Source organism: Lithobates pipiens, unplaced genomic scaffold (genome assembly GCF_037356315.1).
Source record: "Lithobates pipiens isolate NorthernLeopardFrog02 unplaced genomic scaffold, aLitPip1_a1.2 Scaffold_22, whole genome shotgun sequence".
NCBI lineage: Eukaryota > Metazoa > Chordata > Amphibia > Anura > Ranidae > Lithobates > Lithobates pipiens.
In genome coordinates this window covers 37762548-37776747 of record NW_027507784.1, presented here as the reverse complement: position 1 = coordinate 37776747, position 14200 = coordinate 37762548, and positions in this window count along the sequence as shown.

The window sequence follows — 14200 nt, the reverse complement described above, 5'->3', positions numbered from 1 at the left end:
TGTGGATGAGGGACACAGAGGGTTAAGCTTTATGGGTGGAGTTGAGGAAAAGGTTTGCAGGAAACAAGTTCAGTGTAGGGGAGGGGTCACATAAAAGGGAGGGGTGTGGCTTTAAGGGATCATTCGGAGCCCAGTGTGACACAGAGGAGGCAGTTTTTTGCTGCTCCTCTGCTATGGCTGACCTTGAGGGACTCTTCGCGCGGCTGCGACGGGCGGCGGAGGTGCATGGAGCGGACTGGCTGCGGGACCGCGTTGGTGACCTGGCGGACGGCGATGAGGACGGCGGCGGGACAGGTGAGGTACTGCTGTGCGCGCGGAGGTCTCGGCCTCCGGCGCGTTTTTCCCCTGGGCCTACACCTCGGCGGCCTCATGACTCCCGGAGCCCGGGGGAGGACCGTTCGGTCCCCCCGGCGAAACGGCCGGTACTCGGCTCTCCCCGGTCCGGGCGGTCGTTGCGCCGCCGACCGGAGGGGGGCGGGGCTTCGCGGCAGCATGGCAATGGCGCCGAGCCTGCACGGGGCCCGGCGGAGGAGGGGGGGAGTGCGGGTGGCTCGGGGGTTTGGGTATCAGGGGGGGGTGCACATGGCAGTGGATCAGCGGCCTGCTGGCTCAGGAGCAGTGATCCGCGCGGCGGGGGGCTCCTCGGGGGGGCCGCATGCTGGAGGGGGGGGAGGGCGGGTCGCAGAAGGCCGCCAAGGTGCCTGGCAGGGCCGGTTTCAGACGCCGGGGGGGGGGACATTGCCTGCAGTCCCGGATCACATGGACCGGAAGGACCGCTCGGAGCACAGGGGGATGGCGGCGTCCCCGGTGCGCGCTGGTGAGGTCGGGTCCGAGAGCGAGCTGTCCCAGGAGGAGGAGGTGTCCTTTTCTGCGCCCGGACCGGTTCAGGTCGCCGGGGCCCCGGGGGGGCCGGGTAAGTTGCGCGAGTCTACATTGCTGGCGGATGCTTTGCGTAGTCTGATGGGGGTGTCCCAGGGGGGTGCGGGGCCCACGGGGTCCCGGGCTGACATGGGGGGGTTTCGGCTGGTTCATTGGGGGGGCGGGGCCAGTAGCCCCGGGGGGGCCCTCGGGTCCGCTGCAGGAGCTGTTGGAGGGGCTGCAGGCCCTTGTTGGTAAGTTTGCTGGGGGCTCGGGGTCGCCTCAGGTGGCCCCCTGGCTGAGTACTGGGGGGGGCCGGGGGGGCGGAGGCTGTGCCTGCGCGGGACGCACCGCCTGCGGTGGCATCGGGGAGTGTGGATGCGGGAGCTGGGGGCTCGGGGGTCCCCCCGGTGCCCGCGGACCCGGGGGCGCGGTCCGATCTGGTTAGGCTCGCGGATGCTGCCCGGAGCGAAGTTTATGTTTGCTTCGAGGGCCCGTTGGGGGCGCATTTGAAGCAGGAGGTGAGGGACAAGATCGGCAAGGGTGAGTATGTGGAGATTTTCTCTTTGCTCCCCCTCGAGAAGTTTAACTTGGATAGGGTCAAGCCGGACAGTTCCAAGAAGGACGACGAGGAGAAGCGTAGGTATCGGCTGATCCCGTGCACCTTTGCGAATTGGCTTCAGGCGTTCGCTATCTTGGCTAGCGTGATAGGGGAAAAGAACCCCGAGCATTGCTCGGCGTTATTTTGTTACCTGGACGCGATTGGCGAGGCTCATCGGGTGTATGGGGGGTTGGCGTGGCTGCGCTATGATGAGCAGTTTCGTCAGCGGAAGGCGGTGCGGGCTGAACTGCGCTTGGATCACAAGGACATAAGCCTATGGATGAGGCTTATGTCTGCTCCGCGGACGCCCACTCCGTTTCTTCAGGGGGGGGGGCGGGAGTGCGTCGTCCTCGGGGCTGCCGGCCGGAAAAAAGTGGGGGGTGTGCTGGCCCTTTAATGAAGGGGCTTGTAAATTCGGGGGCGCGTGCCGTTTCAAGCATGAGTGCTCCGGGTGCGGCGGCACCCACCCCCTGTCCCGCTGTTTCAAAAAGGGTAAGAGCGCCGGTGACGCCGGTCACAAAAGGGATGACGCCGGTGAACCTGGGAAGGATGCTTCCTTTCCTAAATAGGTATCCGGATGGTGAGGCGGCGCGGGGGTTGATTGCGGGCTTTCGGGACGGTTTTAGGATTCCCTGTTCTTTGGAAGGGGTGCCGCTGTTAGCCAGGAATTTGCGCTCGGCTTTAGATCACCCGGGGGTGGTGGATGACAAATTGGGTAAGGAGGTGGCACTGGGCCGGATGGGCGGGCCTTTCGAAGTGCAGCCGTGGGGGGACCTGGTGGTTTCCCCGTTGGGTGTGGTTCCTAAGAAGGAGCCGGGGAAGTTTCGCTTGATTCATCATCTGTCTTTTCCGAAAGGGGGGTCGGTCAATGATTTCATTGACCCGGAGGCGTGTACGGTTTCCTACACGTCTTTCGACGCGGCGGTACGGTGGGTCAGGCGGTATGGTCGTGGGGCTCTCATGGCCAAGGCGGATGTGGAATCGGCGTTTCGACTTCTGCCTGTCCACCCGGGCAGCTTCCGGCTGTTGGGATGCCATTGGCGGGGCAAGTTTTATGTAGATTTGTGCCTGCCCATGGGTTGTTCCATTTCATGCGCCTATTTTGAAGCTTTTAGCTCATTTTTGGAATGGGTGGTGAGAGATGTTTCGGGCCTGGAGTCGGTCATCCACTATTTGGATGACTTTCTGTGCGTGGGCCCGCCTGCCTCCAATGTGTGTGCGATTCTTCTGTCCACGTTGCAGCACATTGCGGGCAGGTTCGGGGTGCCGTTGGCGGGGGATAAGACGGAAGGCCCGGTTACGGAATTGAGTTTTTTGGGGATCGTGATTGATTCGCTGGCAATGGAGTGTCGATTGCCAGAGAATAAATTACGGGATCTGCAGGCAGAGTTGGCAGGGATGCAGGGCCGGCCGAAGGTTCAGCTTCGGGCCCTGCAGTCCCTGTTGGGCAAGCTGAATTTCGCTTGCCGGATCATCCCTATGGGCCGTGTGTTCTGCCGACGGCTGTCGGGGGCCACCGCCGGGGTGACCGCCCCTAACCATTTTGTGCGTTTGCGGAAGGAACACAGGGAGGACCTGCGGGCATGGCATGAATTTTTGGAGTCGTATAACGGGCGGGCCATGTGGATGTCGGGGCCGGTGAGCAACTTCGATGTGGAGTTGGTTACTGACGCGGCTGGGTCTACGGGTTATGGGGCATTTTTTCGGGGCCGGTGGAGTGCTGAACCTTGGCCGCGCTCCTGGGCAGTTGCGGGGTTGTTGGGCAATTTGGTTTTGCTAGAATTATTCCCGATAGTGTTGGCGTTGGAGCTGTGGGGGGCGGAGTTTCGTAATTTGAAGTTGCGCATCAATTGCGACAACATGGGGGTGGTTCAGGTCCTCAATCGGATGACTGCTTCCTCGCCCCCGGTCATCCGGCTGCTGCGACAGCTGGTTTTTTCGCTGTTTGCGGCTCAATGTTTACGTTTATGCAGTGCACATACCTGGGGTGGAGAATTCTTTGGCTGACTCGCTCTCTCGTTTTCAGTGGGACAAGTTCCGGCAGCTGGCGCCGGGAGCGGAGGAGTCGGGGGCGCCCTGCCCCGGGTGGATGTGGGAGCTGCCCTTGGAATCGCCGCAGGTTGGTTGAAAAGGTCATTGAGTGAGGCTACATGGTCCGCTTATTCTAGGGTGTGGGCGGAATGGTGGGCGTTCCTGCGGGAGGTTGGTGTAGCTGGTCGGGGCTCCGACCGGCGCTGGGTGGTATTGTACTGGGTGGCCCGGAACATTGAGACGGGTCTGTCGCCTGCGTCTATTGAGCGGAAGCTGGCTGGGTTGGCCTTTTTGTTTAAGCTGTGGGGGGAGCCGGACGGGACGAAGGATTTTTGGGTGTGGCAAACGTTGAAGGGGTACAGGGGAGATCGGAAGGGTTGGGATGCGCGCCGGCCGGTGTCGTTTGACAATTTGGTGGCAATTTGTTCTCGGCTGGTGGACGTTTGCTCGTCTGCTTACGAGACCGTTCTGTTTACGGCAGCTTTTTCATTGGCGTTTTATGGGGCGTTTAGGATAGGGGAGTTGGTGTGTCGCTCGAAACGGGTGGCTGGGGGTCTGTTGGATCAGGATGTGCAGGTGGTTGCAGATCGGGTGAGTATACGGTTGCGTAGGTCAAAGACTGATCAACGGGGCAAGGGAGTGGCGATTACGCTGCTCGCCCTTCCGGGCTCGGCAGTGTGCCCGGTGGCGGCAGTACGGGCTTTCCGGGCGGTGCGGCCTGCGGGGGCGGGCCCCTTTTTGGTGCATGCGGAGGGCTCTTTTCTATCCCGGTTTCAGTTTGTGTCGGTTTTTCGGCAATGCCTGAGAGCGGTGGGTTTGGATGAGCGGGAATACGCGTCCCACTCTTTCCGGATGTGGGCTGGAGGAGGTGGTGGTTCGCCGGATTGGTAGGTGGGAGTCCCGGAGGTTCCGGTCCTATGTCCGGCCGCAGTTGATACTGGGGTAAGGTGGGTGCGGCTGGGGGTGTTGTTTGTTGTTGGGATTTCTGGGGGGGGAGTACTGTGCTTGTAACATTCCGTTGGTTGTTGTGTTATTTCTCTTGTTTTCATTCCAGATGGAGGTTCTCCACGCCTCGTTTGAGTCCTGGGGCATTCGTACGTGTGCTGGGGGGCCAGGAGAGGTGATTCTCTACCAGCAGGCAGGCAATTGGGTATCCCCAGGCGGGTGGCTAGGGTGATGTGGTTGGGGTTCCCGGGCATGAGGTGGGAGCGTGTCATGAGGGAGGTGGAGCGCTTCGCTTTGAGAGACAGGCCCCCGGATGTGCTGGTTGTTCATGCGGGGGGCAACGACCTGGGCGTTCGGAAGGTGAAGGACATTTTGGCGGATATTAAGGCGGATGTGTTGCGCCTGCGAGTCCTTTTCCCGGGCACCATTTTGGTGTGGTCGGACATTGTGGCCAGAACGGTGTGGCGGTGGGCTAGGTCTTTAGCCAGCATTGAAAAAACTAGGATAAGGGTGAATAAGGTGGTTGGGCGGTTTGTGGTGCAGAACGGGGGCATTGTGGTTCGACATCGGGAGTTGGAGGTGAATGTGGGGCTTTATCTTCGGCAGGATGGCGTTCACCTATCGGATGTGGGGATTGACCTCTGGTCCTTGGGCTTACAGGAGGGGATACAGAAAGCTCTTCGGGTGTGGGGTGGCCCTCAAGGTTGAGGGGGTCACCCTTTCGGGCTGTGGCGGTGTGTTTTCTGGTGGTTTATGACGGTAGACAGGTACTCAGAAGGGATCTGAGGGTGTGGGGGGCTCATCTAACGATCGGCCCCTCTGGGTATTCCTGAACGTTGGAGGGAATACGGTTATGTTCACTGGCGGAAGTTGTCTCCGACCGGTCACAGGTGGAGGCCTTTGGGAAGTTGGTCAGGTGTACCGCAGTGATTTGGTATTGGCTTAAGTGGGGTCACCGTCAGAGATCACCAGAATGGGCAGTTAATGTTATTTAATGTGGTTTAATGTTAATAAAGTTATTTATATATTTATATATATTTATATATTTTCATATTTACAAGTTATTGGAGTGAATTTTGAGTTATGTTTAATAAAGGCTGTTGTGGCCAGTTTACTCCAACCTATGGTGTGGTCTCGTTTCTAATAGGTAAGGAATAATATAAGGGGAACATTCAGACTACACTAGTCATGTATGCTGCCATGGATAGGCACCAGGAAAAGAAAATTACGGTAAGTATGGTACAATTTTCTGTTTTCCTGGTGCCTCCATGGCAGCATACCTGTGACAAATAACTAGCTGAGACGGGTGGGATAATGCTTAGAGGTTTATTTAAAGAATTATATTATTTAGAAGAGGCGAAGGCCGAAGTGACTGCCTGTCTGCCAAATTCCACTGAGGAGAGAGCTCCTGGGTCCACCCTGTAATGTTTCAGGAATGTGTGTTGGGACGACCAGGTCGCTGCCCGACAAATAGTTTCGATCGACACATTCGCTCTTGCCGCCCAAGAGGCAGAAACCGTTCTTGTGGAGTGCGCCCTGACCGCCGAAGGGGTCTCTAGTCCCTTTGTCCTGTACACCTTGTGGATGAGTTTGACGTTCCATGAAGCGATCGTTCTCGCTGATGCCTCCTTTCCTTTGTATTTTCCCCAGGGAATTATGAACAGTCTGATGGAAGCCCGGAATGAAGCTGTGGCTTGCAGATAGCATTTCAGAGTGGAGGCGATGTCTAATTCATGAAGTCCTGTTCAGAAAATGTTGGGAGTGCCCAGGGTTCTGACATGCTCAAGGATGACGCGACCTTGGGAATGAACCCTCGTACTGTTCTGAGTTTCACTCTATCTGGGTAAAATATAATGTGATCATGATCTGCTCCCAAAGCTTGGAGCTCTGACACCCGTCTGCCGGAGGTTATGGCTATCAGAAAGGCTAATTTTAAAGTTAGATTCCAGAGTGATATTCAGTTCAAAGGGGCAAAGGGTGGATTGGCTAAGGACTCCAGGATGACCGTAAGGTCCCAAGTGGGAAAAGATTGTTTGGTTGGTGGTCTGATCTTCCTGACGGCCTTAAAGAATTGAATTAACAATGGATCCTCCGCCCATCTTCTACTGGTTGCTGCCGAGATCGCTGACACCTGTACCTTCAATGTACCTAATGCAAGCCCTAGGTCCAGGCCTGCCTGCAAGAACTCAAGAATTTGAGATGACGAAGGGGAACCTGGATCACAGTTTCTATTAAGCATGAAGGTCCTGAACTTGTTCCATACTTTATCATATATGTTGTTCGTGGATGGTTTTCTCGCTTTGAGCAGGGTTGCGATCACTTTGTCGGAGCACCCCAGGGATTGGAACCTTTTCCTTTCAGTTGCCAGATGTGAAGGTCCAGCCTGCGGGGATCTGGGTGGGTGTGACATCCTTGCGACAGGAGGAGGGGTACTATTGGAACCTTGACTGGAGGACTGGTGCTCAGATCCATTGCCGTAGGGAACCAAGGCCTTCTTGGCCAGTATGGTAGAACGGCTATCACCGTCGTTGTCTCCCTCACGAGTCTTGACAGGAACCTCGGTATGAGCGGCCGTGGAGGAAAAGCGTAGGCCCGATCGCATGCCCAAGGGGCTGAGAGGGCATCTGTTGCCTCCGCCTGGGGGTGCGGAAACCTCGAGATAAACCTTGGAAGTTTGGTGTTGGATGCTGTAGCAAAGAGGTCTAGCTCGAGGGGCCCCCACTGGATCATTATCCAGTTGAAGATTTACGGGTGTAAGGACCTGCGGGAAAGGCCGTCTGCCCTTGAGTTGAGATGGCCGGGCAGATAGACTGCCCTCAGGTCCTTCAGATTCCTTTCAGCCCAGAGGAATATGGGCTCCACCTCGTTCAGGAGAGATCTGCTGCGCGTTCCCCCTTGACGGTGCACATAAGATACCGCGGCCCTGTTGTCCATCATGAGGAGAACTGGTTTGCCCGAAATCTCGAACTCCAAGGCTAGCAGTGCAAGATAGGCCGCTCTGAGCTCCAGGACATTGGACACCATGCCGGCTTGCATTGAAGGACCATCTTCCTTGTACTGAGGTCTTGTTGGAATGTGCTCCCCAACCAGCTGCGCTGGCATCGGTAGTAATTATGATCCAGTCGACATGCCCTAGCGGGCGAGACTTCAGAAGCGACTGTCTCTTCATCCACCAATGTAGACTCCTGAGCATCCGGGTCTTCAGGTGTTTGGTTTGGGATAGATATCGTTTGTTCCACATTCTTAAGAACTCCAGCTGAAAATGTCTCAAATGCCAGTGGGCCCAGGGGACCATAGGGATGCATGATGACATCCGACCTATCAGGCTCAAACAATTTGAGGCTGTCAGGTAGGATCTCGAGCTCACCTTCTTCCTCTGTTGGACAATGGAAGATACCTTCTGAGGTGGGAGAGACACCGATTCGTTCATTGTATTGAACAGGGCTCCCAGATAGACCATCTCTTGAGTCGGAGAGAGAAGACTTTTCTCGTAGTTTATCTTCCATCCAAAATCCACTAGTGTTGTTAACAGGATATTCCTGTGTTCTAATAACTGGGTTGGGTCCTTCGCCAGGAGTAGAAGGTCGTCCAGATAGTGATACACCCGGAGCCCCAATTCTCTCAGAGGTGCTATGATGGCGATCAGGGTTTTTGTAAAGACTCTGGGTGACGTGCAGAGGCCAAATGGAAGGCTCTGAAATTGGAGATGTACTTGCCCCACCGCGAATCTCAGGTATTTCTGGAACGTAGGGAGTATGGGTATGTGTAAGTAAGCGTCTTGCAGGTCTATTGACAACATCCAATCCCCTGGTTGGACTACGCGAATAATCGTCTGAAGAGACTCCATCTTGAACTTTTCCAGAAAGATATAGCGATTTAGCCTCTTTAGGTCTATCACGGGTCTCCACTCTCCGTTTCTTTTGGGGACTAGAAACAGGGTGGAATAGAAACCTAAAAATCTCTCGGATGGAGGCACTGGAACTACTGCTCGTTGTTCCTGTAGGGAAAGAAGAAATTGCTTCAGAGCTTCCGCTTTTTGAGGAGATCTTGATACCCTTGTCGGAGAAAAAAAGTCCTTGGGGGGTTTGTTTAGGAAGGACCAGAAATGACCGTGTTTGACTGTTGCAACTACCCAAGGATCCCTGCATTTTTGTTCCCAAATCTTTGAGAACTGTTTCAACCTGGCCCCCACAGGGATCACTTGGGTTGGCCTGGCGTCAAAAGGATTTTGATGGATCCTGTGGGGTAGGTACTGGCCTCTGCCTCCTGGACTTGAGAAACGTAGAATGTGTGCTTTTCCAGTTGTGCCTGAAGCCTTTCCCTTGTCTGGATTGTCGGTAGTCCCTATTTTTGGAAAATTGGAACCTTGGTGCAGATGATCTGAAACGTCTGAAGCGCTTGTCTTGAGGAAGTAGGCCTGACTTTCCGCCAGTGACCCGAGAGATGGCTTTGTCAAGTTTTTCCCCGAACAAGGCTTTACCGTCAAAAGGTATCTTGCACCAATTTTGCTTCGAGGCAACGTCCGCTGCCCATGGTTTTAGCCACAGTGCCCTTTTGGCCATTACTGTGTGAAGCATTGCCCTTGCAGAGCAACGAATCGAATCGATCGCGGCCTCCCCAATGAAGTCGGCTGAGAGCTTCAGCTCATCCAATGCCCTGATTATATCTTCTTTAGGGACATCTTGTTGGATTGCCGACTCTATATTATCTGTCCAGACGCGTAATGCGTTGGACACTGATGTCAGAGCTATTGCAGGTTTACAGGCATATCCTGCCATCTGATAGGCCTTCTTAAGGTCGAGGTCCATCCTCCTGTCCAGAGGGTCCTTGAAGGAGGTTGAATCATCTAGGGGCAAAGTGACATTCTTGGCCAGCCTTACCACTGCGGCATCTACCACCGGAGGGCCGTCCAGCATTTTGGAATCTGCCTCGGAGAAAGGGTATAATTTTCCCAATCGATTGATGGAAAGTCTTTTGTCTGTCCTCCCCCATTCTTCCTCGATCACTTCCCTGATTTCCTCCATAAGAGGGAAGAAGGAGATCTGGCGCTTAAGGAAGGGGAAGTATGATTTGGACTTCCTGACCTCCGTGTTGGAATCCTCCCAACCGATTGCTTGTTTAACAGCCTGCACATAGGGCTGGACCATGGCGAAGGCAAAGCCAGAGGCATTTGTGTCATCTGAAGAATCCTCTGAAATGGCCCTTTCGTCCTGATGCTTAGAGGAGGAGGGAGGGAACGGACGACCACTTCCACTCGTGGATGGAACGGGAATGGAGGCCTCGGCCATCTATTCCTGAGGAGGGGATGCCGGTTGTTGCGTCGGCATTGTAGCGACCAATTCCGCAAGGGAGTCTTTTACTGCCTTTTTAAGGAGATCTGCCACCTGTAGGCCCTCAGACTCTCTGTCTGCTGCATAGTCTCTAAGGCAATCTCGACAAATTAGTTTGTCCGGAAGTGGGGTGCCTCCGCAGGCCTGACATTTATTAGGTCTAGGTCTCGGGGAGCGCGAATGACGGCGCCTCTTGGCTGAAGCTTTCCTGCCACTTCTGTAATGCCCATGTCTGGGCGACCTGTCCCTGCTGTGACAGGAATCATCATCGTCATCTTCATATCGCCTTGAGGTCTTCTTAGACGTCTTCTGGCGTACAGGACTGAAATACAAAAAGTATCGTCCTTAGTGCACTCTTTTTTTTTTTTTTAAAACTTACCTGGGCGTAGGTCCTTACCTTGGGAGTAGAGTAGGATTTTGAGCGGGCGGCGAAAGGCTCATGTTAGGCGGCTTAGCAGAGGTAACGGCTAGGAAAGAGTCAGAGGAAAAGGCGTCAACCGGTCGTGCGCTGATTCACGGAAAAAAGGGAATTTGCCTACATAAGTAACGACTTCCCCCCACTGTTACTGTGTGCTGTGTTTTTTTTTTTTAAAACATCCATTTTTTTTTTTTTTTTTTTTGGAGGCTCCGATGAAAAAATAAATTTTTAAATAATTTAATAAATTAATAAATCAATTAATAAATTAATAAATTAATACACTTTTAATGAACGAGTTGTTCCATCAGAGCTATACATATATATATTCGCATGCTCACATGTATAAGAAGACAAATGCATTAAGACATGCCTTACCTTAACAGGGGTGGGTATAGCCTGGAACTCTAGAGTGTAATTCTCTTGTTGACCACAGGCATTTCACTTGTGCTGCTGGGGAAATAAATAGGAGGAGGGGAAGTGATGTCACGCTTGAGCTCCTCCCCTGACACTCTGAGGGCAAAAAGAACCATTCGCCCTCAGTAAAAATGGCCGTCGAATCCTCCGACGCTACCGCACATGCGCCGAACGTCGAGACTGGCCGTCGAAACATACGACCCGCCGGCGCATGCGCAGACGACGGCGGGAACGCTGATCTATTATAAAATGACACAGACTCGCCGCGCGCGGCCCCTAGTGAGTCTGAGGATGACAAAGGCACGTGGGAAGGGAAGGGGGGTCTCCTAAAACTATGGGGACCAGGGGAACAGAGCGCAAGAGAGAGAGAGAAAGGACAGATGAGACAGGAGGGGAACAACAAGTCTCAGGGACAGAGCAAAGCTGCCACCTCTGCTGCCATAGACTGGAGCCTGAATGCCCATACTGCAGGTAAAGCTCTTACTTAAGAGACAAACTGCTTGTCCCAAAAGATCCTACAGAAGGGACTTCCAACCTTATAAGCGCATTTAGCTGCCCAAGAGAAGGAACTGTGTCCGGGAGAGGCTTGAACCCGGACGGACGCTGCCGAATGCAGAAGGTAAGGACGCCGACCAGGATTCACTGCCATGAGGTATGAGGAAAAAAAGGAGAATGCGGGGGCTGTACTAACCTTTTCTTTTATAATATTCACTAGTCCTGAGGGAGGAGCCAAGGCGGAGCTTGTCACAGGTATGCTGCCATGGAGGCACCAGGAAAAGAAATTTGGATAGTCTGGTCCCCAACCAAATAATGAGTGAGAGCTATGGGACTATCACGGTGCACATAAAAGGTATAGAGACAAAATAACAAAAGGACGTGTATAAAAAGGCATTCAAAATTTATTTTTGACAAAATTTACAAAATTTGTAACTTTGTGTTTTTTTTTGGTCCCCCCCCCCCCCCCTGTTGTTTTTGCATCATTATTATGTCTTATATACTTATTAATTGCTATATACATATTTTTTAGATGTATTTCCTGAAGAAGCTGAAAAGTGAAACTAGTTAAAATACTGCATATCCCACATCAATCCTTAATTGTGAACGGATTTTATACTTTAATAAATTTTGAATGCCTTTTTATACACGTCCTTTTGTTATTTTGTCTCTATACCTTTTATGTGCACCGTGATAGTCCCATAGCTCACCCCATTTTCTGGTACATCTGGTTGGGGACCAGACTATCCAAATTTCTTTTTCATCTATGGTCAATATCGTCTTCCTGGAGATGCCGGCTCAGAGATGGCACAATCATGTTAATGCTGGTGCATGTGCAGTTCTTGGCTGTGTTCGCAAATGTCTCATACAGATCACCCCCCTGCTGTAATCTCTCACCTTGTCGCTTGCTACAAAGTTACAATGTTGTAGTCTGATCACTGGGGGAGAGGAAATGCTGAGGAAATGCTGCCTCTTGTCTGCAGTAGACTGATGACCTTAGTTCAGCCTAGACAAAGTCCCCGGACAGGAATTTACATTACAGATTTGTATCTGATTTGTGCTGAAGATGTTGGTGTGAAAGAAAACCGATCTGAAGGTTCTTACCCAATCACATGGCTGGGGTTATTCCTGATGCGAATGCCTGTTATTTGGCCATTCAGTTGATCCGAAGAGTAGGAGAAGATCGTACCTCCACCAGCTCCAAACTCCCCAGTGTAGGAAGAGAGCTGCGACTGAACTGCAAGGGTAAAAAAAATGGAGAGTGGTCAGGCAGGAAGGAGTCTCCTACTGGAATTGTGTATATTGCATGTGAGTATGCATACACTGTACAGAGAGATTGCTGTGAAAGCATCTTAAAAAGAAATGAGTGTGGTTTTAATCAAGTATGTTGAGATTTGAGTTTGGAGCTTTAGGGGATACCTGAACAATTAAAACTAAGCACATCATGAAAAGATACATAAGGAAAGGTAACCTGCTAGGGTCGGTCCACCCAAAAAAGTTATTTTAGTATTTGGTGTTTGCTGGAGAGTAAAACACTTGTTTCCTCAGGGGCCTTAACTGGTGACTTCCTGGCTCTGTACCCTTACCATGCTCATTATGAGGGGTTTCCACCATCCCTGTGCTGAGTTCCTGGGTCTGTACATGTGCTGTGCCCATTATGAGGGGTTCCCACTATCCCTGTGCTGAGTTCCTGGCTTTGTACACCTGCTATGCCCAGGGCCGTTTTTTAAGGCAGGGCAAAAGGGGCAGCTGCCCTGGGTCCTGTCATTGTTGTGGGGCCCAAAGCAGCTTCCTCATACTTGCCAACTATCCTGGTTTAAATACCCTCGTCCCTTGAGATTTTAATCCTGTGCTGTGTTCCAATATCTCAGTGTGAAGTGTTGCTACTAATGCTGCCCAGCTCTGCCCTATTGTTGTGTACAGATGACTCACCTGCAGACCCTGTGTTTACATGTAAATTACCAGCATTCATATGTAAACAGCAGCAGTATTCATATGTAAATAGCAGTGGCCGGCATTGATATGTATATCTTGCCCCCCCCTGAGGTCATATACACAGTAATCTCTAGCAACCAATCAACAAGCAGAAATCATGTGCTGTAACCTCTAGTAACTAATCAGTGAGCCGTAATGTGTGCTTTAACCTCTAGCAACCAGCCAGTGAGCGGTAATGATACACTGTAACCTCTAGCAACCAGTCAGTGAGCGGTAATGATACACTGTAACCTCTGGCAACCAATAGCTGCCTGATCTGATTCAGTAAACTAATTTTGAGTCTAGCTGCTATTTATTATATGTCTCAGAGCAGGTAGAGAGCGAAAGTGCATGGGGGCTCCAAGAAAAGTTTTGCCCAGGGTCCAATCAATATAAAAGACGGCCCTGGCTGTGCCCATTATGAGGGGTTACCACCTTCCCTGTGCTGAGTTCCTGGCTTTGTACACCTGCTGTGCTCATTATGGAAGTTGTCCACCATCCCTGTGCTGAGTTCCCGGGTCTGTACACCTGCTGTGTCTATTATGGGGATTCTCACCATCCCTGCTGGATTTTTGGTTAATTTCTATAATGTGGAGAGCGGCTATTTCATTCAAATTGGGACAGGTGAGTATGAGACTAAGGGGAGAGGAATACCTTGACAAGGGTCCAGCTACATTTTCAAACAAATAAAGTGGGCGCTTGCTCTGTCTCCTGGTTAACATTAGCAGTCTTCTGATTTAATTTGTTGCTTGGGGTGACCCTTTAATCTATTTTCGAAAAATGAGATTTTTTTTTTGCTTTCAATTAAATCATTTATGAATTCTTATTATTTTCCTCTATTTCTGTGTCCTGGGAAGGTGGAAGGGGCACTTTTGATTTGGTTTCAAATTCTTCCGGGTACACCATCCGCATGGAGTTTGTACATTGTTTATTTGTAATGAACTCCTTACAAATATTTCTGCTTCTTCCCACAATCCAAACACCCCTTAGTTAGTAGAATAATTGGCACCTCACCACACTGATTCCAAACAGGGTGAATGGTTCTATGTACCTTGTAAAGCGATGGCTAATATTTCAGCACTAGATAAATTGTTGAATTAAATTCTCATCATCATCACTAGTGATGGACAAACT